Source organism: Saimiri boliviensis, chromosome 11, assembly GCF_048565385.1.
Source record: "Saimiri boliviensis isolate mSaiBol1 chromosome 11, mSaiBol1.pri, whole genome shotgun sequence".
NCBI lineage: Eukaryota > Metazoa > Chordata > Mammalia > Primates > Cebidae > Saimiri > Saimiri boliviensis.
This window is the reverse complement of record NC_133459.1, coordinates 100,639,629-100,663,823: the sequence shown is the minus strand read 5'-3', so window position 1 is coordinate 100,663,823 and position 24,195 is coordinate 100,639,629. Positions and strand designations below refer to the sequence as shown.

The following is a 24,195-nucleotide window of genomic DNA, read 5'->3' as shown; positions in this document are numbered from 1 at the left end:
GACAAAGGGAGGGAAACAACAGACACCAGGGCCTGTTGGAAGGTGGGGAGTAAGAGGAGGGAACTTAGAGAATGGGTCAATAGGTGCAGCAAACCATCATGACACATGTATATCTATGTAGCAAACCTGCACATTCTGCACATGTATCCCGGAACTTAAAGTAAAATATAACAAATTTTTAAAAAAATTTTAAAGAAAATGTGGTACATATGCACCATGGAATACTATGTGGCTGTAAAAAAGAATGAGGTCATGTCCTTTTCAGGGACATGGATGAAGCTGGAAGCATCGTCCTCACCAAAATAATCAGGAACAGAAAACAAAACACCACATTTTCTCACTCCCAAGTGGGAGCTGAACAATGAAAACAGGTGGACACAGGAAGGAAAACAACACAAACCAGGGCTTGTCAGGGGGTGGGTGGTAAGGGAAGGGACCTTAAAGGATGGGTCAGTAGGTGCAACAAACCACCATGGTACACTTAAACCCATGTAACAAACCTGAAGTTTCTGTGCATGTATCATAGAACTTAATTAGAGGGAAAAAAGGGCGAAATAGTGGCCTAGGGAATGCCAATGTAGACCATTTCTGAAAACGAGTTTGTAGGCACATCAGTGATACTATCTATTAAAATGGAATTCTGAACCAAAGATAAAGAAGTAGTGTCTCTGATGAATATCATCTATTTTTTGTTTATTAAATGCCTGATTGGCTTTTCAGTTTCTAATCCTTTTCAACCTAACAGGTATTTTCTCTAATATTTTTAGAAACTCATATTTTAGCTCATCTAACAATTCTAGAGTAACTGTAGAATCCATATATTACCAACAATGTTTTCCATCAACGGACACAGGAATCTCTCAATTGGATCATTTGCAAATCAAATGAGTGTATACATATATCACTGTTGGTTTGTACTGAAGAGAGAAGGTTATGAGATGCAGACTCTTTATAGCCATGAAATACGATGTCAAATCCTTGCTTTCTCTTACTAACTTGGTACATTTTACCACATCTGTTTGTTGATGTTCAATGCTGATCTCAAAATTTGGAGTTTGTAGGATGATGGCTTCAATTAAAACAAGTTCTTAAGTCTGTTGAAAGTAAGCACCACATTTAGTATCCAGCACTCTAGGGTGTGAAGAAAAGCATGTGCTACTTTGATAACATGTTCAAACATTTGAGCCTGTTTCTCCCCTTTCACTGGCAAAAAATTACATGGTTGACAATATTATCACACTCCTCACAGAAGTACTTCTGTTTCCTCTAAGTAGAGCTAAATTCTCGTCTTCCTTTAGTGAAACACTGATACCCAGCACTCTTCGAAAGTTTCTGGTGAAATCCACTAATTCATTCACATTGCCTCCTCATCAGTCTATAGACATTTTACTCCATCAAGGATTCCTACTGAATTTGGTGAAAGAATAGTGCATATAAATAATTGCAATGTTTACTGTAAGCTGAGAGACACTGAGATGCTGTCCCATGTCTTGAATGAGGTTGGCTGCCTGCCAGCGGGATGAGAGATTTTTATCGACCTGCACTTCACAGTGGCTACTTGGCCTATTGTCCGGCTGTTCCCTAGTAAAGAGCCAATGAGAAGAAGCTCCAAGTCTGGCACCATGACACTTTCTCCTCCACCCACTCCCCACAAATTACATCTTTTTCTTTTAATTGGCATACAATAATTGTACACATTCATTGGCTACATAGTGATATTTCAATACATATAATATATAGTGAGCAGATAAAGGTAATTAGCATATCCATTACCTTGAACATTTATTCTTTCTTTGTGTTGGAAACATTCAGGTTTTTTTTCATTCTAGCTGTTTGAAACTATATAATATATAACTATTAATTATACTAATTCTAGGGAGCTATAGATAACTAGAATTTACTTCTCCCATCTAGCTACAAGTTTGTATCCTTTAAGAAATTTTCCCTATTCTCCTCTTTCTCCTGCCTTTGCCAACCTCTAGTATCTTCTGCTCTACTTTTCACTTCTATGAGATCGGCATTTTTAGCTTCCATTATGTGAGTAAGAATGTGCAGTATTTACTTTCTATTCCTGGATTACTTCGCTTAATATAATGTCTTCTAGTTCCATCCATGTCATGGAAAATGATGGAATTCTCTTCCCTTTATGACTGAATAATATTCCATTGTGTGTATATATACCTCATTTGCTTTATCCATTAATCTTTTGTTGGAAATCTAGTTTGATTTCATATCTTGGTTATTGTGAATAGTGCTGTAATAAACATGTTTCTTCCATATTCTGATTTCCCTTCCTTTGGATAAATGCCAAGTAGTGGGATTGCTAGATCATATGGTAGTTCCATTTGTAGTTTTGGGTGGGGGTTTTGTTTGTTTGGTTGGGTTTTGTTTTTTGTTTTTTGTTTTGTTTTTGTTTTTGTTTTAAGAAGGAGTCTCACTCTATTGCCAGGCTAGAGTGCAGTGGTGCGATCTCTGCTCACTGCAACCTCTGCCTCCCGGATTCAAGTGATTCTCCTGCCTCAGCCTCCCAAGTAGCTGGGACTACAGATGTGAGCCACCATGCCTCAGCCTCCCAAGTAGCTGGGACTACAGACGTGAACCACCATGCCCAGCTAATTTTTGTGTTTTTAGTAGAGACGGGGTTTCACCATGTTGACCAGGATGGTCTCCATCTCCTGACCTCGTGATCTGCCCACCTTGGACTCCCAAAGTGCTGGGATTACAGGTGTGAGCTACCGTGGCCAGCTCTCACTGTGGTTTTGATTTGCATTTCTCTGCTGCTTAGTGATGTTGAGCATTTTTGTATATTGATGTATTGCCATTTGTATGTCTTCTCTTGAGAAATATGTTTAGATTATTTACCCCTTTTTTGTTGAATAGTTTGTTCTTTTGCTGCTGAGATATTTGAGTTTCTTGTGTATTCTGGATATTAATCCCCTATTGGGTGAAGAGTTTGAAAATATATCCTTTCATTTTGTAGGCTGTCTTTTCTTTACGTTGATCATTTTCTTTCTTATACAGAGCTTTTTAGTTTTATATGGTCCCATTTGTTTTTGCTTTTGTTGCCTATGTATTTGAAATCTTATTCGTAAAACCTTTTCCCAGACCAATGTCCTAAAGTGTTTCTACTATCTTTTTTTCTAGTGGTCTTATACTTTGAGGTCTTATATTTAGTTATTTGACCCATTTGGAGGTTATTGTTGTATAGATGAGAAGTGGGATTTTAGTTTCATTCTTCTGCATGTGGATATCCAGTTTTCCCAGCACCATATGTTAAAGAGACTGTCCATTCTCCAATGAGTGTTCTTGGTATCTTTGTCAAAAATCAATTGACTGGAGACACATGCGTTAATTTCTGAATTATCTGTTCTGTTCCATTAGTCTATGTATCTGTTTTTATGCTGATACCGTGTCCTTTTTGTTGTTCTTGTTACTATAGCTTTGTAGTACATTTTGAAATCTGGTAGTTAGCATCTACAACTTTGTTCTTCTTGCTCAGTATTCCTTTAGCTGTTTCTGGCCTTTTGTGTTTCTATAAAATTTTTTTTTTTTTTTGAGATGGAATTTCGCTCTTATTATCCAGGCTGGAGTGCAGTGGTGAGATCTCGGCTCACTGCAACCTCCGCCTCCTGGGTTCAGGCAATCCTCCTGCCTCAGCCTCCTGAGTAGCTGGGATTACAGGCACACGCCACCATACCCAGCTAATTTTTTGTATTTTTAGTAGAGACGGGGTTTCACCATGTTGACCAGGATGGTCTCGAGCTCTCGACCTCGTGATCCACCCGCCTCGGCCTCCCAGAGTTCTGGGATTACAGGCTTGAGCCACCACGCCCGGCTTCTATACAATTTTTTAAAATTTTTCTAATTATGCAAAGAATGTCATTAGTATTTTGATATGGATTGCATTGAATCTATAGATTGCTTTGGGTAGCATGGTCATTTTAACATGATTAATTATTCTGATCCATGAACATGGAATCAGTATTTTGTAGTTTTCCTCGCAGAGGTCTTGTACCTGCTTGATTACATTTATTTCTAGGTATTTTTCTGTCGTATTTATTATAAATGAGATTTCCTTCTTAATTTCTTTTTCAGGTAGTTTGTTGTTCATGTATGGAAACAGTACTGAGTTTTGTATATTGATTGTGTATCCAGCAAGTTTGTTGAAATTGTTTATTACTTCTAAGCGTTTTTTGATAAAGTCTTTAAGGTTTCTACATATGAAATCATGTTATCTGAAAACAGGAACGTATCGATGTCTTTCTTTCCAATTTGGATGCCCTTTATTTCTCTGTCTTGCCTAATTGCTCTGGCTACGACTTCCAGGACTCTGTTGAATGAGAGTAGTGAGAGTTGGCATCTTTGTCTTATTCCAATACTTAGGGGAAAAGCTCTCGGCTTTCCCCCATTTACTATGATGTTAGCTGTAGGTTTGTCACATGGCCTTTATTGTGCAGAGTTACTTTCCCTCCATACATAATTTACTGAGAGTTTTTATCATGAAGGGATGTTGAATTTTATCAAATGCTTTCTTTTTTTCCATTTCTGTGAAGAATGCCATTGGTATTTTGATAGGGATCATATGGGTTTGCCATTCATTCTGTTGATGTGATGTATCATGTTTATTGATTTTCTTATGTTGAACCATCCTTGTATTCATGGGATAAATCTCACTTGATCATGGTGCATTATCTTTCTTGATGGATTGTTGGATTTAGTTTGCTAGTACTTTCTTGAGAATTTTTGTGTCTATGTACATCAGGGCATTGGCCTGTAGTTTTCTTTTTTTATTGGGCCCTTGTATCTCACTGAGTTTCCTGAAGATTGTTATTTCAAATTCTTTTTCTGGCATTTCGTATATTTCTTTATAATTGGGATCTGTTACTGGAGAATTGTTATGTTACTTTGGAAGTGTCATGTTTCATTTTTCACATTTTATCTATTCCTATGTTGATATCTATGTATCTGATGAAACAGTCACCACTTCCAATTTTATGAAATAAGTTGTTTTTGTTTGTTTGTTTGTTTTGAGACAGTTTTGCTCTGTCACTAGGCACCAGGCTGGAATGCAGTGGCACAATCTCGGCTCACTGCAACCTCTGCCTCCCGGGTTCAAGCAATTCTCCTGCCTCAGCCTCCCGAGTAGCTGGGACTACAGGCATGCGCCACCATGACCAGCTGATTTTTGTATTTTTTTAGTAGAGATCGGGTTTCATCATGTTGGCCAGGATGGTCTCAATCTTTTGACCCCATGATCAGCCCACCTTGGCCTCCCATAGGGCTGGGATTACAGGCATGAGCCACCATGCCCAGCCCTGAAATAAGTATTATAGAGAAATATTTATTTGTTTTGTTAGGTCTTGGGGTGTTGACTCTGAAGGTGCGTTGGCTTTGGTTCTAGGTGGATGTAGTAGTGTGGTCTTTGTGTAGTTTCTTTAGCTGAAACTCATGTTAGTGGCATAGTGACATTTACAAATGTCTCAGTAGCCCATGCTGAAAAGAGTGTGGCAGTGGTGGTGTGGCTTTGCTGGGGGTGGACTTATTGGTCTGTTTCTCAGGTTAGTGGTGCATGCATGTACACAGTGGATTGGCCAAGTCAATGTCTGGCTCACTGGGGTTGGGACTATGGGGCTATTACTTTGGTCAGGGGCACTGTGTGTGATTGCTCATCTAGCCTGGAGACATGTCTGCCAGGGATGGCCCTCAGAGCTGTTTCTCAGGCCCAGAACATGGACACATAGGTCCTTGGTGACCTAGGGAAATACCTGTTGAGTGTGGCCCATGGGGCAATTTCATAGGCCTGAGACATGGCCACATGCCTTGTAGGCAGGCCTGGGTGTGTGTCTGCTGGGGTGGCCCCCAGGGCTATTTCTCAAGTCTATAATGGAGGAGCCCATACTCACAAAAAAACTGAGCAGGCTTAAATACACAGGTAAACAGGCTGGTGTGGGACCTATCTGTGTCTCCTTTTACAAGGTTGGTGTTGGTCTAGTAAAGTGTAGCATCAGAGGGGGCTCCCCAAAGCCCATCAGCAGACCTGGTGAGAAAGTTACCTCTCTTCCCCTTACATTGCAATACACAACTGCAAATGCAAAGATGCACAAAGGAACCACGTGGCTGAGTAAGAGCTTATCTACTGCCCATTGCTGTCAACTACTATCTACTAAATTTGCAGCCCAAACTACAAAATCAAAAATCATCTTACTAATTTTACCCGCTATGAAACCAAGAGCAAGAATTCTACAACACACCTTGAACAGAGGCATAGTCCTCTGAAAACTTCAAGAAGTCAACAGATGAAATTCAATTTACACCTCAATTAAAGAAATACCAGCCCTCCCAGATGAGCAAGAATCAGCACAAGAACTCTGGCAATTGAAAAAGCCAGTGTTCCCTTACATCCGAATGAGCCCACTAGCTCCCCAGCAATGGTTCTTAACCAGTCTGAATTGCCTGAAATAACAGACATGGAATTCTGAATCTGGATGGCAGGGAAGTTCATTGAGATTGAGAAGAAAGTCGAAACTCAATCCAAGGAAGCCAAGCAATCCAATAAACCAATTCAAGCCTGAAAGATAGAATTCCTATTTTAAGACGAACCCAAACTGAGCATGAGCTGAATGAAATATTTGTGACAAGAATTTCATAATACAATTGGAAGGTTTTTTTTAAAAAAATTTCTTATACTTTAAGTTCTGGGGTACATATGCAGATCATGCAGGTTTGTTACATAGGTATACACATGCCATGGTAGTGGTTTGCTGCATCCATTGCTCCGTTATCTACATTAGGTATTTTTCCTAATGCTATCCCTCCCCAATCTCCCCACCTGCTGCTATTCTTCCCCTAGACCCTCCCCAACAGGCCCCAGCATGTGATGTTCCCCTCCCTGTGCCTGTGTCTTCTCATTGTTCAACACCCACTTATGAGTGAGAACATGCGGTGTTTGGTTTTCTGTTTTTGTGTCAGTTTGCTGAGAATGATGGTTTCCAGTTTCATCCATGTCCCTGCAAAGGACATGAACTCATCTTTTTATGGCTGCATAGTATTCCATGGTATATATGTGCCACATTTTTTATCCAGTATATCATTGATGGGCATTGGGTTGGCTCCAAGTCTTTGCTATTGTGAACAGTGCCACAATAAACATATGCATGCATGCATCTTTATAATAAAATGATTTATAACCCTTTGAGAATATACCCAGTAATGGGATTGCTGGGTCAAATGGTATTTCTAGTTCTAGATCCTTGAGAAATCGCCACACTGTCTTCCACAATGGTTGAACTAATTTACACTCCCACCAACAGTGTAAAAGTGTTCCTATTTCTCCACATCCTCTCCAGCATCTGTTGTCTCCAGATTTGTTACTGATCACCATTTTAATTGGTGTGAGGTGGTATCTCAATGTGGTTTTCATTTGCATTTCTGTAATGACCAGTGATGATAAGCTTTTTTTCATATTTTTGTTGGCCGCATAAATGTCTTCTTTTGAAAAGCATCTGTTCATATCCTTTGCCCACTTTTTGATGGGGTTGTTTGTTTTTTTTCCATGTAAATTTAAGTTGTCCATAGATTATAGATATTAGCCCTTTGTCTGATGGGTAAATTGCAAAAATTTTTTCCCATTCTCTTGGTTGCCGGTTCACGCTAATGGTTGTTTCTTTTGCTATGCAGAAGCTCTTAAGTTTAATTAGATCCCACTTGTCTATTTTGGATTTTGTTGCCATTGCTTTTGGTGGTTTAGTCATGAAGTCCTTGCCCATGCCTATGTCCTGAATGGTATTGCCTAGGTTTTCTTCTAGAGTTTTTATGGTGTCGGGCCTCATGTTTAAATATTTAATCCATCTAGAGCTAATTTTTTTATAAGGTGTAAGGAAGGGATCCAGTTTCAGCTTTCTGAGTATGGCTAGCCAGTTTTCCCAACACCATTTATTAAATAGGGAATCCTTTCCCCATTGCTTGTTTTGGTCAGGTTTGTCAAAGATCAGATGGTTGTAGATGTGTGGCATTCCTTCTGCGGCCTCTTTTTTGTTCCATTGGTCTATATCTCTGTTTTGGTACCAGTAACCATGCTGTTTTGATTACTGTAGTCCTGTAGTATAGTTTGAAGCCAGGTAGCATGATGCCTCCAGCTTTGTTTTTTTGTTTTTGTTTTTATGTTTGTTTTTGCTTTTTTGCTTAGGATTGTCTTGGCTATGTGGGCTCTTTTTTGGTTCCATATGAAGTTTAAGGTGGTTTTTTCCAATTCTGTGAAGAAAGTCATTAGTAGCCTGAAGGGGATAGCATTAAATGATAAATTACTTTTGGCAGTATGACCATTTTCACAATATTGATTCTTCCTAACTATGAGTTTGGAATGTATTTCCATCTGTTTGTGTCCCCTCTTATTTCCCTGATGCTAAAAATTCTCAATAAACTAGGTACCGATGGATGGTATCCTAAAATAACAAGAGCTATGTATGACAAACGCACAGCCAATATCATACTGAATGGGCAAAAGCTGGAAGCATTCCCTTTGAAAACCGGCACAAGACAAGGATGCCCTCTCTCACCACTACTATTCAACATAGAATTGGAAGTTCTGGCTAAGGCCATAGGCAAGAGAAAGAAATAAAGAGTATTCAAATAGGAAGAGAGGACATCAAATTGTCTCTGTTTGCAGATCACATGATTGTATATTTAGAAAACCCCATTGTCTCAGCCCAAAATCTCCTTCAGCTCATAAGCAACTTCAGCAATCTCAGGATAGAAAATCAATTGCAAAAATCGCAAGCATTTCTATACACCAATAATAGACAAACAGAGAGCCAAATCATGAGTGAACTCCCATTCACAATTACTACACAGAGAATAAAATACCTAGGAATACAACTAACAAGTGGTGTAAGGACCTCTTCAAGGAGAACTACAAACCACTACTCAAGAAAACACAACTGGAAGTATTAACTGCATAATTGATGAAGCTGAGGAAAGAAGCTCAGAGCTAAAGTATGAGTTATTTTAATCAGCACAGTAAAAAAAAAAGAACAAACAAGAAAAATGAAAAAATCTGAGAAATATGGGATTATGTAAAGAGACCAAACAGAGAACATCAGCCAGATAGAATACAAGATGAGCATTCCCAAGGTACATAGTCATTAGATTTGTCAAGGTCAATGCAAAACAAAAAACTATGAAGACAGCTAGAGATAATGAGGCAGTTAGCAGCAGATTTCTCAGCAGAAATCTTGTAAGCTAGATAAGATTGGAGGCCTATTTTTAGTGTCCTTAAAGCAAAGAAATTCCAACCAAGAATTTCATGTCCCGCCAAACTAAGCTTCATAAGTGAAAGAGAAGTAAAATCCTTTTGTAACAAGCAAACGCTGAGGGAATACATTTCAACTAGACCAGCTGTACAAGAGGTCCTTAAGGGAATACTAAACATGAATTCAAAAGAATGACATCTGCTATCATAGAAGCCCACTTAAGCCCATAGCCCACAGGCACTATAAAGCAACTATGCAGTAAAGTCTATATAACAACCAGTTAACAACACCATGACAGGATCAAAAGCACACATATCAATACTAATTATGAATGCGAATGGGCTAAATGTCTTACTTAAGAGATACAGAGTGACAATCTGGATTAAAAGACGAGACCCAATCATCTGTTGTCTTCAAGAGATCCATGTCACATGTGGCAGTACCCACTAGTTCAAAGTAAAAGGGTGGAGTAAGATCTACCATTCAAACAGAAAACAACAACCAAAAAGCAGGAGTCACTATTTTTACATCAGATACAATAGACTTTAAACTAATAAAAATTACAAACAGTAAAAGGCTTACATAAGGATAAAGGATACATTCCAACAAAAAAGTTTAACTATCCTAAATATATACACATTCGATATTGAAGCACCCAGATTCATAAAACGAGTTCTTTTTGACCTACAAAAATATTTATACAACCACATAACAGCAGTGGGACATTTCTACACTCCACTGTCAGCATTAGATGGATAACATCAAAGCAAAAGTCTAACAAAGAAACTCTGAGGCTGGGCACAGTGGTTCACACCTGTAATCTCAGCCCTTCAGAAAGTTGAGGTGGGTGAATCATTTGAGCCAAGGAGTTTGAGACCAATCTGGACCACATAACGAAATCCTGTCTCTACAAAATATACAAAAATTAGCAGGGCATGGTGGTATGCACCCGTAATCCCAGCTATTCAGGAGGCTGAGGCAGAAGGATCAATTGAGCCTGGGAGGTTAAGGCTTCAGTGAACTGTGATCACGCCACTGCACTACTGCCTGGGCAGAAGAGTGACACCCTGGCTCAAAAATTAACATATAAATAAATTAAATAAATAAATAAGAAACTTAAGAAACTTTGGACTTAAAATTCTTCACCAAGCTTTTCACTTGGGAAAGGACAAAACTTATCAGTGTGTTCAAAGGTTGTTTTCAGGCAGGAAATCTCCAAATTGGTTAAACATGTAGCTCACTTCCAACAGAAATTAGTACAACTAGCAGAAGCCCAACCCCAGGAAATATGACAACCTTTATTCAACCCAGAAAATTTGGTATTAGTAAAAACTCTCATCTTTGTCTCCTTCCCTAAGCCAAGCTGGGAAGGGCCCAACACTGTTCTTTCAACCCCTTAGGCAGTAAAAGTTACAGGAATCAACTCCCGGATGCAACACACTCAAGTCAAACCCTGAAGAGCTAAGGGGGCAGCCCAGAGGAGCATCCTGAATATCAATGTTAAGAAATAGAAGATCTTAAGCTGAAAATCCGAAAAGATGAGTAACATTGAGGGCTACTCATTATAGTCAGTCGCACTCCTACCTCACCAGATACTTTTTATTATTTCTACCCTTTCCTCCCAAAATTTGCCAACAAATAGTAAAACTTTTTTGTGACACATATTTGAAAGGAGATTTAATTATATGTTGGATTGCGTTTGTAACTTCCTAGATCCCCAAAGGGAAATGTTATATCTTGGCAAGTAAAATTTTAAGCAGAAATTACTTACTATGCCACTTTTGTGGTATAGTAGGATTAACAATTACAAGAAAAACTTAGTAAAGGTTCTTTTGCTTATAGCAGGAGTAATAGTTATGAATAAGAAGCAAGCATAAAAGTTTTACTATCATTACGTTTAATAAGACTTTTTCATTGAAAATTAGCAATATAGTATGTTCTAAGTTATGGAAAGAAGGTTATAAAGAAAAAGATTTTATATAGGAAAAGATTTTGTATGGCAAATACTTTTCCTAAAAGAAAATAGCTGCTTGTTTAAAGGATGGATTTTTAGGACAAGTCAAACAGTTTAAGTGTGTTTAGAGGGTCTGTGAATTTAATTCTGTCATAAAAGAATTTAATAAAGGAAAGGAATTACTAAGGTTAACACTAAAGGTATTTTTGCCACACAGTAACATATCTCCCCAAGCATATTGCAAGTATAAAAATGGCTAAGCCTAAAGTTATTCTCTAATGGCAAACCAACAGGAAACGTATGCTTTTATCAAGGAAAATGTTACTTTTATATTAACATTTCTGGTCATGTACAGCGACATCTAGTGGAGGCAAGCCGGCATTGCAATCCATTAGTGTAACCAACAGGTGTCAAACTCTGCTCTCAGTTATGACCTATAGGGCCCCCACTAGCAGTGATAATCTTAATGCTCATATACTAACCCCATATTTTAAATCTTCTTGTAAAATTTATCTCTTTTTGCTTAGAAGCAAACTCCAAACAGTGCTTCAAGCAGAACCACACATGGACATGCCATTCTTCCAAAAACCCTTAAATCAACCTCAGAAGAAGGCCCGACTGCTGTTCCCCCACATGACATTCCTTTTCAGCAGGAAGTAGCCAGAAAGAATCATTGTCCAACACCCCCTAACAGCAGTGAGGTTTGCTTCTCTTAGGGGGAAGGAATAATACAGGAGTAATTAAGAAATAATTTTTAGGTAGTTAGAAAGGGTAAAGGTTCTTGGTAGAAATTTTCCTGAAATAAGAAGCAACCTCCAAATCATTTCTTTTCTAACAGAAAGGCGACTTAAAGAGCTAGGCCGACAAACTCTGATATGCAAATGCTGACCATTATATTGGGTCCACCCCATATGGCGATTTCTGCCTTCTTCTTCTTGTCACCAAGTGTACCGAATGTCATGGCCACCTCCAGATTACACCATGTATTCAGAACATCATGGCCCCCTGCATTTGCATATTAAAAGGCTAAGGTGGGAGGGCCAGGTTTTCCAGAGGTGACAAAAATGAAACCCCTAGTCAAACCAATCCCCTGGGCCCTATGTAAACAAAACAGTCTCCTCCAGCCTCCAATATTACCAACCATTTCCACCACACACAGGTTTCCTCTCTTGGCTTGGAGCCCCTTCCCCTCTGTCTTTGTATGGGTGAGTTTCTTCTTTCTTTCTTGCCTATTAAACACTCTCCACTCCTTAAAATCACTCAATGTGTGTCCATGTCATTTTATGTAAATCAGCACAAGACCAAGAACCCTGGTGTTTCTCCAGTTATCAGAGTCGTATCACAATTGAACCTCTTTCTTTTGTAAATTACCCAGTCTCGGGTATGTCTTTATCAGCCATGTGAAAATGAGCTAATACAGTAAATTGGTACCAGTAGAGTTGGGTGTTGCTGAAACAATATCTGAAAATGTGGAAGTGACTTTGGAACTGGATAGCAGGTGAGGTTGGAACAGTTTGGAAGGCTCAGAAAAAGATAGAAAAATGTGGAAAAGTGTGGAACTTCCTAGAGACTTGTTGAATGGCTTTGACAAAAGTGCTGACAGTGATATGAACAATAAAGATCCAGGTTGAGGTGGTCTCACATGGAGATGAGACAAATCTAACAAAAACAAGCAATGGGGAAAGGATTTACTACTTAATAAATGGTGCTGGGAGAAATGGCTAGCCATAAGCAGAAAATTGAAACTGGACCCCCTTCTGACATCATATGCAAATGTTAACTCAAGATGGATTAAAGACTTGAATGTAAAACCCAAAATTATAAAAGCCCTAGAAGAAAATATGGGCGATACAATTCAGGACATAGGCACAAGCAAAGACTTCATGACAAAAACGTCAAAAGCAATTGTAACACAAGCAAAGATTGGCAAATGGGATCTAATTAAATTAAAGAACTTCTGCACAGCCAAAGAAACTATCAAAGTAAACAGACAACCTATAGCATGGGAGAAAATTTTTGCAATCTATTCACCTGACCAAGGTCTAATAACCAGAGCCTAAAAGGAAAATTTAAAAATGTACTAGAAACAAACCCATTAAAAAGTGGGCAAAGGACATTAAAAGACACTTCTCAAAAGAAGACATACATGCAGACAACGATCATATTTTAAAAAAAAAAAAAAAACAAACCTCAGCATCACTGATCATTACTTGCAAATCAAAATCACAATGAGATATCATCTCATGCTAGTCAAAATGTTGATTATTGAAAAGTCAAAAGCAACAGATGCTGGTGAGGTTATGGAGAAGGAGGAATGGTTTAACACTGTTGATAGGAGTATAAATTAGTTCAATCATTTTGGAAGACAGTGTTTTAATTTCTCGAAGAAATAAAGGCAGATATACCATTTGACACAGCAATCTTATTACTGTGTATATACCCAAAGGAATATAAATAATTCTATTATAAGGAAACATGCATGTGTATGTTCACTGAAGCACTATTCACCATAGCAAAGACATGGTATCTACCCAAATGTCCATCAATGGTAGACTGGATAAAGAAAATTTGGTCATATATGTAGACCATTTATGCAGCCATAAAAACGAATAAGTTTATGCCCTTTGCAGGGACGTAGATGGATTTGAAAGCCATTATCCTCAGCAAACTGATGCAGGAATAGAAAACCAAGCACTGCATGTTCCCACTTATAAGTGGGAACTGAATGATGAGAACACATGGACACGTAGAGGGGAACAAGTCACACTGGGCCCTATTGGGGTGGGGAGCATTGGGGAAGGAAGAACATCAGGAAGAATAGCTAATGGATGCTGCTGTGCAGCAAACCACCCTGGCACACATCCACCTATGTAACCTGCACATCCTGCACATATACCCCAGAACTTAAAATAGAAGTTGAAGAAAAAAAAAAAACGGAAGAAAATGTACATATACATGATGGAGTACTATTCAGCCATAAAGAAGAACAAGACCCTGTCATTTACAACAAAAGAATGGACCTGAAGTTCATTTTGTTAAGTGAAATCAGCTAGGCACAGAAAGATAACTTCGTATGTTCTCACTTATGAGTGGCAGCTAAAAATTAAAGCAATTGTACTCATAAGATAGAGAGTAGAAGAATGGTTACCACAGGTTGGGAAGAGCAGTGGGGGTGAGGCGGGGAAGTGAAATGATTAATTAACACAAAATTCGTTAGAAAGAATAAATAATACATAGTATTTGCTAGCACAACAGTGTGACAATTGTTAAAAGCAATTTAATTCTACATTTAAAAATGATGCAGAGTATACATAATTGGATTATTTGTAATACAAAGGATAAATGCTTGAGGTGATGGATACCCTATTTACCCTGATGTGATTAGTATGCATTTCATGCCTATATAAAAATATTTCATGTAATCTGCAAATGTCTACAACTACTATGTACCCACAAAAATTAAAAATAAAAAATTAAAAAGTTAAACACACATACAAAGAAAATGTGGTATATATACACCATGGAATACTATGCAGCCATAAATAGTATAAAATCATGTCTTTTGCAACATTTGGATGCAGCTGGAGGCCATTATCCTAAGCAAAGTAATGCAGAAACAGAAAACCAAATACCACATCTTCTCATAAGTGGGGACTAAGCATTGTGCACACATGGACATAAATATAGGAACAATGGACACTGTGGACTACCGAAAGGAGGGTGGGTTAAAAAAAACTATATATTAAGTACTATGTTCACTACCAGAATGTCAAGATCAATATTCACACTCTGAACCTCATTATCACACAATATTTTTATGTAACAAATCTGCACATGTATCCCCTGTATCTAAAATAAAAGTTGAAAAACTTTAAGAAGTACTAGGAAACCTAATTCAACATTATACTAAAAAGATCATTCACCTTAATCAAGTGGGATTCATCCCAGACATGTTAGGATGGCTCAACGTATGCAAATCAATAAACTTGATGCATCCCATAAATGAAGTCAAGGGCAAAAACTATATCATTATTTCAAAAAGCTCAGAAAAAGCGCTTGATGAAATTCAACATCTTTCATGATAAAAACTCTGAATGCATTAAGTTAAGATTCCAGACACACACACACACAAACCTTATTAGAGCTAACAAACAAATATGGTAAAGTTGAAGGGTACACAATCAACATACAAAATCAGTAGTAATTCTATATGCTAATGGTGCACTCTCTGAAAAAGAAATTAAGAAAATCCCATTTTTAATAGCTACCCAAAAATGCCTAGTAATAAATTTAACCAAGGAGTTTAAAGATATCTATAATGAAAATGATAAAACATTAATGAAAGACATTGAGAAGGATACAAATAAATGGAAAGATATACCAAGTTCATGACTGGAAAAATATTTTTTAAATATCCATACTATCCAATGTGATCTACAGATTCAATGCAATCTGTGTAAAAATACCAATTACACTCTTCACGGTAATTAAAAAAATTTTATATGTATATGGAATTATAAAAGACCCCAAATTATGAAAACGATCTTAAGCAAAAAATACAAAGCTGGGGGCAAAACGCTGCTTGACCTCAAAATATTCTATGAAACTATAGTCATTAAAACAGCATGATACCAGCATATAAACAGACCACTGGGATAGAATAGAAAAACCAGAAATAAATTCATGCATTTACAGTCAAATGATTTCTCACAAAGGCAAAGAAAAATGATTTCTGACAAAGGCATATTTATTCAAGAGGCCGTCCCTTTCCCCAATGTGTATTGGTGATAAGAAAATTGAATATCTGTGTGCCAAAAAATGAAACTAGATGCCTATCTCTAACTACATATGAAAAGAGAACTCAAAATGGATTTAATACTTAAATACTTAAAAGTAAGACCAAAAACTAAGAAAATACTAGGAGAAAACGTGGGAATTGCTTCATGATATTGGTCTGGGTAATAATTTTTTGGATAAGAACTCAAAATCACAGGCAACAAAAGCAAAAATAGACAAATGAGATCATATATTAAAAAGCTTCTGCACAGCAAAGGAAAAAAATAGAGTGAAGAGACAATCTATAGAATGAGAGAAAATATTTGAAAAGCAAATCAGTAACTAAGAAAACAAAAAATCTTATTACACATGGGCAAAAGATCTGAATAAATGTTTCTCAAAAGAAGTCATACAAATTGCCAATAGGTTTATTTTTTCATACTCAACATCATTATCGTCAGGTATATGCAAATCAAAATCAAAAATCACAATGAGATGTCACCTCACCCCCATTGGGAGGGCTAACCAAAAAAAAAAAAAAAAAAAAAAAAAAAAAAAAAAAACATCAAATGCTGGCAAGGCTGTGGAGAAGGATGCACCGTTGGTGGGAACATAAATTAGTATAGCCGTTATGGGAACATAAATTAGTATAGCCGTTATGAACCACAGTATGGAAGTTCCTAAAAATTACAAATCAAACTACCATATGATCCAGCAATCCCACTTCTGAGTCATTCCCTCTGAGTATATATCCAGAGGAAATGAAATCAGTATGTTTAAAAAGAAAAAAAAAAACCACTGTAATCCCTTGTTTATTATAGCACTATTCTCAATAGCCAAGATATGTAATAAACCTAAGTGTCCATCAGTGGATAAATGGGTACAAAAACTGTGGTAGATATACACAAATAAATACGATTTGGCCATAAAAATGTTATTTACAACAGCATGGATGAACCTGAAGCCATTATATTAAATGAAATAAGCCAAGCATAGAAAGACAAATATCACGTGTTCTCACTCCTATGAGGAATTGAAAATAGTTGGTATTTTAAAAGTACAGGTAGAATAGTAGTTACTAGAGTCTTGGGAGTGTGAGAGGGGAGTATGAGGAGGGGTTGGCAAATGTGCACAAAGTTGCAGTTAGGAGGAATAAATTCTAGTGTCCCAGGCTGAATATAGTTAACAATAATATGTTGTATATTAAACATTGCTAGAAGAGACTTTTTTTTTTTTTTTGAGATGGTGTTTTACTCTGTCACCCAGGCTGGAGTGCAGTAGCATGATCTTGGCTCACCACAACCTCTGCCTTCTGGGTTGAAGCAATTCTCCTGCCTCAGCCTCCCAAGTAACTGGGATTACAAGCATGCACCACCACACCCAGCTAATGTTATATTTTCAGTAGTGTTTCCCCATGTTTGTCAGGCTGGTCTAGAACTCCTGACCTCAGGTGATTCACCCGCCTCAGTCGACCAAAGTGCTGGGATTACAGGTGTGAGCCACCACGCCCAGCCAATGATTTTTAAATATTTCACCACAAAGAAATGGTAAATGTTTCAGGCGAAGAAATACGCAATTAATCTGATGTTATTGTTATACAATGTATGCATGTATCAAAACATCACACTTTATTCCATAAATATGTACAATTATTATATATCAATTAAAAATAAAACTTAAAAAATATGTGGCTAGAATAAAAACTCCTTGGTACTCTTTCCCTAGTTTAGCCTTTAGAGGAAAAACTTCACACAAATTGAATCATATAACTATATTATCTCTTGCTCGTTTAGCTCAAAATTACTTTGTTAGATTTACCCTTGTGGTTCCACGTAGCTCTAATTTATTTGTTTTCATTTCTATATAAAAAATTCCATGGTGCAAATTACTGGCAGTATTGTGGTTTTAAATTTTTTGTTGTTTTGAATTGTGCTATTGTGAGAATTCCTACACATATATACTGCTACACGTGTACATGAGTTTCTCTACATAAATAGCTAGGAAGAAAATTGCTCAGATTTAAAATAGACATATGCTCAGCTTTACTAAATAATGCCAAACAATTTTTCAAAGTTATACCAATTTCAACTCTGCCAGCAGTGAGAGAATTCTCGTTATTCCACATTACCAACCCTGATACTGTCAGACTTATAATTTTGTAATCTATTGATGTGTAATAATATCTCATTATGGTTTTAACTTTCAAATCTCCAATTACTTATGAAAATGAGCACTTTTAATGCATTTTGGGCCATTTAAATTACTATTTTTAAAATGTTGGTTTTTCTATTTCTTCCTATTGAGTAGTCTGTATTTTAAAATTGATTTGTAGAAATTCTATGTCAGTGTTATTTGTCGGCTATGTGTTGTAGTCTACAGTCACACCACCCTGAACACACTTGACCTTGTTAATCTAGGAAGCTAAGCAGGGTTGGGCCTAGTTAATACTTGAATGAGAGATTTGTATTACAAATATATTCCATCATTTCACAACTGACCTTTTTCTTAAGTATGTCTTTTAATGAAGTATGTACTTAAAATGTAGTTGGATATATCAGTCTTGTCTTTTATAGTTAATGCTTTTTGTGTGTTATGCAGTAAATTCTTTCCTATCCTGAGGTCTTGAGGATGGTCTTCTAAGTTATCTTCTAAAATGTTTGTAGTTAATTTTTTAACAGGACTTGGTGAAAAACTGAAATTTTATTTTTGTGTATAGTGTGAAGGAAAAATAAATTTTCCAGTTATCTACATGAATATGCATCTGCCCTAAAATAATTTATTGAATAAAGAATACTTTTACACTCAGGGCATGATGGCTCACATCTGTAATCCCAGCACTTTGGGAGGCCAAGGTGGGTGGATCACCTGAGGTCAGGAGTTCAAGACCATCCTGACCAACAGGGATAAACTCCATCTCTACTAAAAATACGAAATTAGTCGGGGATGATAGTCTGTAATTACATGCCTGTATCCCAGCTACTCAGGAGGCTTAGGCGGGAGAATCCCTTGAACCCGGCAGGCAGAGGTTGTGGTAAGCCAAGATTGCATCATTGCACTCCAGCCTGGGCAACAAGAGCAAAACTCCATCTCAAAAAATAAGAAAGAAAAAAAGAATATTTTTACAGTGTTCTTCAATACCTCCTCCAGCATACAGCACTAATCCATGTGTTCCCACGTCAAATTCTAGATCTCTATTTTTTCTTTTGGTCTGTTTTGTTTATTCCTGTTTTAATAACACATTGCCTTAAATACATAGCTTCATTTAAAATTTTGTTATCTGCAATAGAAGATACTAGTACATCTTGTTTTCTTTTTCAAAACATCTTGGTTATTCATAACTCTTTCTACTTTTATGTATTTTTTGGCAAGTTCACAACATACTCTTGAAATTTTTGTTTGGATAATATTAGCTCTATAAATCAATTGGAAGAAGATCATCATCTTTATAACATTGTCTTCCAATTCATCAACATGCTGTTTCTTTTGATTTATTTAGGTGTCTAATAAGGTTTTTACAATTTTTTCCATGAAGATATTTGCATTAGTTTATTCTTTCATTGCTATAAAGAAATAATTTATAAGGAAATTTAATTCGCTCATGGTTCTACAGGCTGTACAGAAAGCACAGCAGCTTCTCCTCCAGAGACGCCTCAGGAAGCTTCCAATCACAGCAGAAAGAGGGAGCAGGCATCTTACATGATCAGAGCAGGAGCAAGGGAGAGTGATGAGCGGGGAGGTGCTACATGCTTTTTTTGAGACAGAGTTTTGCTCTGTCACTCAGGCTGGAATGCAGTTGCACGATCTTGGCTCACTGCAACCTCCGCCTCCCAAGTTCAAGTGATTCTCCTGCCTCAGCCTCCGAGTAGCTGGGATTATAAGGATGTGCCACCACACCCAGCTAATTTTTGTATTTTAGACGAGAATGTTTCACCATGTTGGCCAGGCTGGTCTCTAACTCTTGGCCTCAAGCAATCCACCTGCCTTAGCATCCCAAAGTGCTGGGATTACAGGTGTGAGCCACCATGCCCGGTCAGTTCTACACACGTTTAAACAACCAGATCTCTTGAGAAGAGCATTAAATGTTCATGAATGCTGCTAAACTCCAACATTAGGAATTACAATTCGGTGTGATATTTAGGTGGGGACACAAATCCAAACCATACCAATATTGAATATTTTGTTTGATTTATTACTGAGATTTTTTTGTTGTTTTGTTTTGTTTTCTGAGATGGAGTTTCACTCTGTTGCCCAGACTGGATTGCAATGGTGAGATCTCAACTCCCTGCAACCTCTGCCTTCTGGGTTCAAGTGATTCTCCTGCCTCAGCCTCCCAAGTAGCTGAGATTACAGGCATCTGCCACCATGCCCAGCTAATTTTTTGTATTTTTAGCAGAGATGGGGTTTCACCATGTTGGCCAGGCTGGTCTTGAACTCCTGACCTCAGGTGATCCACCTGCCTCAGCCTCCCAGAGTACTGGGATTACAGGCATGAGCCACTGAGCCCAGCATTACTGAACATTTTTAATTGTTTGGTACTATTAAACAAAATCGAATTAATTTTTGAATCTGGAAAACTTCCTAGATCTTTTTAGTTCTAATAATTTGGCTAAAAAGACCTTTGGATTTTCTGTTATGATGACATAATTTGTGAATAATGACAGTTTTGAGTCTTTCTAATCCTTATGCCCAACATTCTACTTGCAGCAATGTGATAGCAGACATTGTTGTCCTGTTTTTGATTTTAAAAAGCTTAATGTTTCACCATTAAATATGTTATGGTTATAGTTCTACTTTTGTTTTTTATACATATCTTGAAATTTTCCACCTGTGGTTTATTCAGTTTCAACTATTACACATTAAAAACTACGTTGCTGTACTTTGATGAAGTTGCATGCACTGCTGCATGAGCCTGTCGCACGGGGCCCTGCAGTCGCGCCCGCAGGTGCAGTCGGCGCTGTGCTCGCGGCCGCGGCCCTGCAGGAAGCAGCGCACGGCGGCCTCGGGGACCACCTGCTGTAGGTCGGCCATCTTGAAGTCGTATGTGGCTGTGTAGCCCACGTTGGCCAGCGTGGTCTCGCACATGTAGAAGGTCCCGTAGGCGCTGTGGAAGAGCTCCTCCAAGAACACCAGCAGGGCGATGACGATCTTGGCCCGCCACGGCCAAGCGGGCCCCAGCCACTGCTGGAGGGCACCCTGCAGGGGTGCCAGGCACCGTGAGGCATGCCCTCGGTGAGGCAGAGGTCCCCGCAGTAACCCAGCAGTCGGGAGGCGTGCTCCTTTTCCTGCAGGGACAGCAGCAGCAGGAACTCGTTATGCTGCAGCAGGGCCCACACGGACTTGGCTTCCACCAGCGACACCCGGTTGTGCTTGTTGAAGTCGGCCATGAGCAGGACCTGGCCCACCAGCGCCGGCAGGGAAGGCAGGTCGCCCAGGTTCGCCTTGAGGAAGCTGAGGGTCATCTCCCGAAACTCCTTGATTGAGGTGCCCCTGGTGGGCTTGTCGAAGAGCACCCGCTCCCGCCGGGGGGGCGCGTCCCACTGGGCCTTGGAGTCCAGCGCCTCCTTGATGCCACACTTGATGGTCACATCCTTGTCTCGCCAGAGCCCACTGTATACCTGCTGGCCGGGGGCCGCCGAGAGGCAGGTCCTCCATGCCACCAGACGCAGCTCACACAGGTCCTGGCAGATGGAGCCCGAGATGATGCCCTGGTGGTACTGGCCACAGATGACCACCTGGCAGACTGGCCGCGACAGAGCTCCAAGTAGGATGAGTAGCGCATGTACACCAACCAGCTGCCCGCAAACACGCCCAGCCAGGCCAGGAAGACACATCTGACCCTCAGGCCCAGGAGCCGGCCCTGCAGGCCCTTGGAGAAGGGGCAGAAGAGCACCAGGGGCGCCAGGCGCCACAGCCGCGGCATGGTGGGTGCCGGCTGGGGCTGCGCTGGCCCGCTCCCTCGCCATTTTTTTTTTTTTTTACATCATTCAAATTTTTATTGTTGTTTTTAGATAGCAATGCAGGTGACATATAAGAAATATAGGTATGAATTCCAACACTTTGTGAAAAGAATGAAGAGGAAGTCTTAGTGGAGTGTCCTGTGCGATTCCTGTCCTTCATGGGTATCAGGAAGGATGTCCACACATTTGCCTTTATCATGGACATGGGGAACTAGCGCTTTGAGTGCCACGTTTTCTGGTGCGAGCCTAATGCCAGTAACGTGTCTGAGGCGGTGCAGGCTGCCTGCATGTTAGATGTCAGAAGTGCTTGGTAGCCAGGCCGCCTTCTCAGAAAGTTTGACCACCTCTACCACCAGCAGACTCAGTGACCAGAAGAGTCACAACCAATGTAAAACGAGGGGTCTTATATCCCTCATTGACACTTTGAAACAGAAACGCCCTGTCACTGAAACGCGATAGCTGCCCCTGTGAAAGAACTCTGATAGTTACCTGAAGATTGACCAGCTACACTAAAGAAAATGAACTTCGCCTTCTGACCTTCCATCCAGTTGCTGATGCTTTGTCTTCAGAGAATTTACCCTTAACCAAGCAGTGTTAGACAAGCATGTTCTCTCGTCTTGCCACCATCATGTGATACGAAAAGAAGCATGAATACTTTTTTTTTGCTGAAAGTTACATCATGAGCAGTGGAAGGTCTTTTTCTTATTGTAAATATTGCGAACATTACTTCACACACACACACACACACACACACACACACACACACAGTAGAATGTGGCCACACCCCTCCTAGTGAACTAATGCTGCGTCCTTGGAGTGAATGATGCCTGAGTTAGTTTCATTGTCTTCTTCTGGATCTGTCACAAGCAACCTTTAAGTCCTATAACATTTTGCCCTGTTTTGAACATTGGAGTAGGCACTGCATAGCAGATACCACTGAGTTGCTGTAAAAATAGCATGGCGAGTTTGTGTTTTCATTTTTCATAAAATTGAACCTGTTGGTTGACAAAATTGGCTGTTGGCATCAGTATAGAAACCAACTGGCAGCTTTCCCTGACAAGCTCTTTGACACATGGACACCATTTCATGTCTACAGCTGTTTGTGGGATGTTGGACAAAAGTGAAACTTCAAAATTGATGAAAAATGAAATTTGAGAAATTAAAATCGAATAAAACATAAAAAAATTTTTTTAAGTGAATTGCTCCAGGTGGGTCAGGAAGTATAGGAGCCAGGATAGGCCCCCAGCTACACTAGACTCCCAGAGCTGCGCCTGACCTTGTGCCCTTTGTCCCAGTCCCAGCAGATCTGTACACAGCCGAGCCCGGGGAGGAGGAGCCAGTGTGGGTGCAGACGGGGAGGCAGCAGTTCCGGGACTTCCGGGATCTGAACAAGGACGGGAATGAGGTGGGCTACTGGGTCCTGTCTCCCGCCGAGGACCAGCCCCTGGTGGAAGCCAACCACCTGCTGCATGAGAGCAACACGGACAAGGACTGGCGGCTGAGCAAAGCGGAGATCCTGGGGAAGTGGAACATGTTTGCGGGCAGCCAGGCCACCAACTACCGCGAGGACCTGACCCGGCACCACGACGAGCTGTGAGCCCCATGCGCCCGCTCTAGCCTTGTGGGGCGCATGGTGACCTGAGCAGGGGCCGCTGTGGTACAGCCCCTCCCTGTCCAGGCCCCGCAGGAGGCAGACGCAGTCCGCGGCGTTCCCTGCCCTGGGGCTCTCACGGACCCCCTGGGTGGCCTTCTGTCCCTGTGATACCCCTAGCCCCAGGAGAGGCCCTCACCATCCCAGAGGATAAGTGACACCTATTTCTGACTGGCCCAGTCTCCCGGCCCAGACCCAGGGACCCTGGCCCCAAGCTCAGCCCCTAAGAACCTCCACCAACCCCTCCGGCTCCCAATCTGAGCCTCCACCACCCAGACGCAGAAACTCCCCAGGCCCCGGCCTCTCCTGCCTGGCCCTGGGGTACCTCCTCTGCCAGGAACCAATAAAAGGCAGCAGAAGGACCTTAAAAAAAAAAAAAAAAGAAAGAAAGAAAAAAAAAAAAAAAGAAGTTCCTGAGAGAGATTGACTACATGAGGATAAAAGGGGAGGATGCTAATGCTGGTGGTTCATTTTTGGCCTTTTCTCTTTCCGAAAAGGCGGAGTAGCTGGTATGTGGGTACAGAGTATGTCATGAGGACGTTTTTAGCAAATCCATGAGCTAACAGGTAAAAGCTGACCTGGGATTAAAAGCTGCAGTGACCCTAAATT

General features: G+C 39.7%; 1 pseudogene; it reads right to left on the bottom strand.

Annotated features, from left to right (window-relative positions):
- Positions 1-20,501: 20,501 nt before the first annotated feature.
- Positions 20,502-24,140, bottom strand: LOC141580321 (divergent protein kinase domain 1B pseudogene; annotated as a pseudogene).
- Between the last annotated feature and the right edge of the window lie 55 nt (positions 24,141-24,195).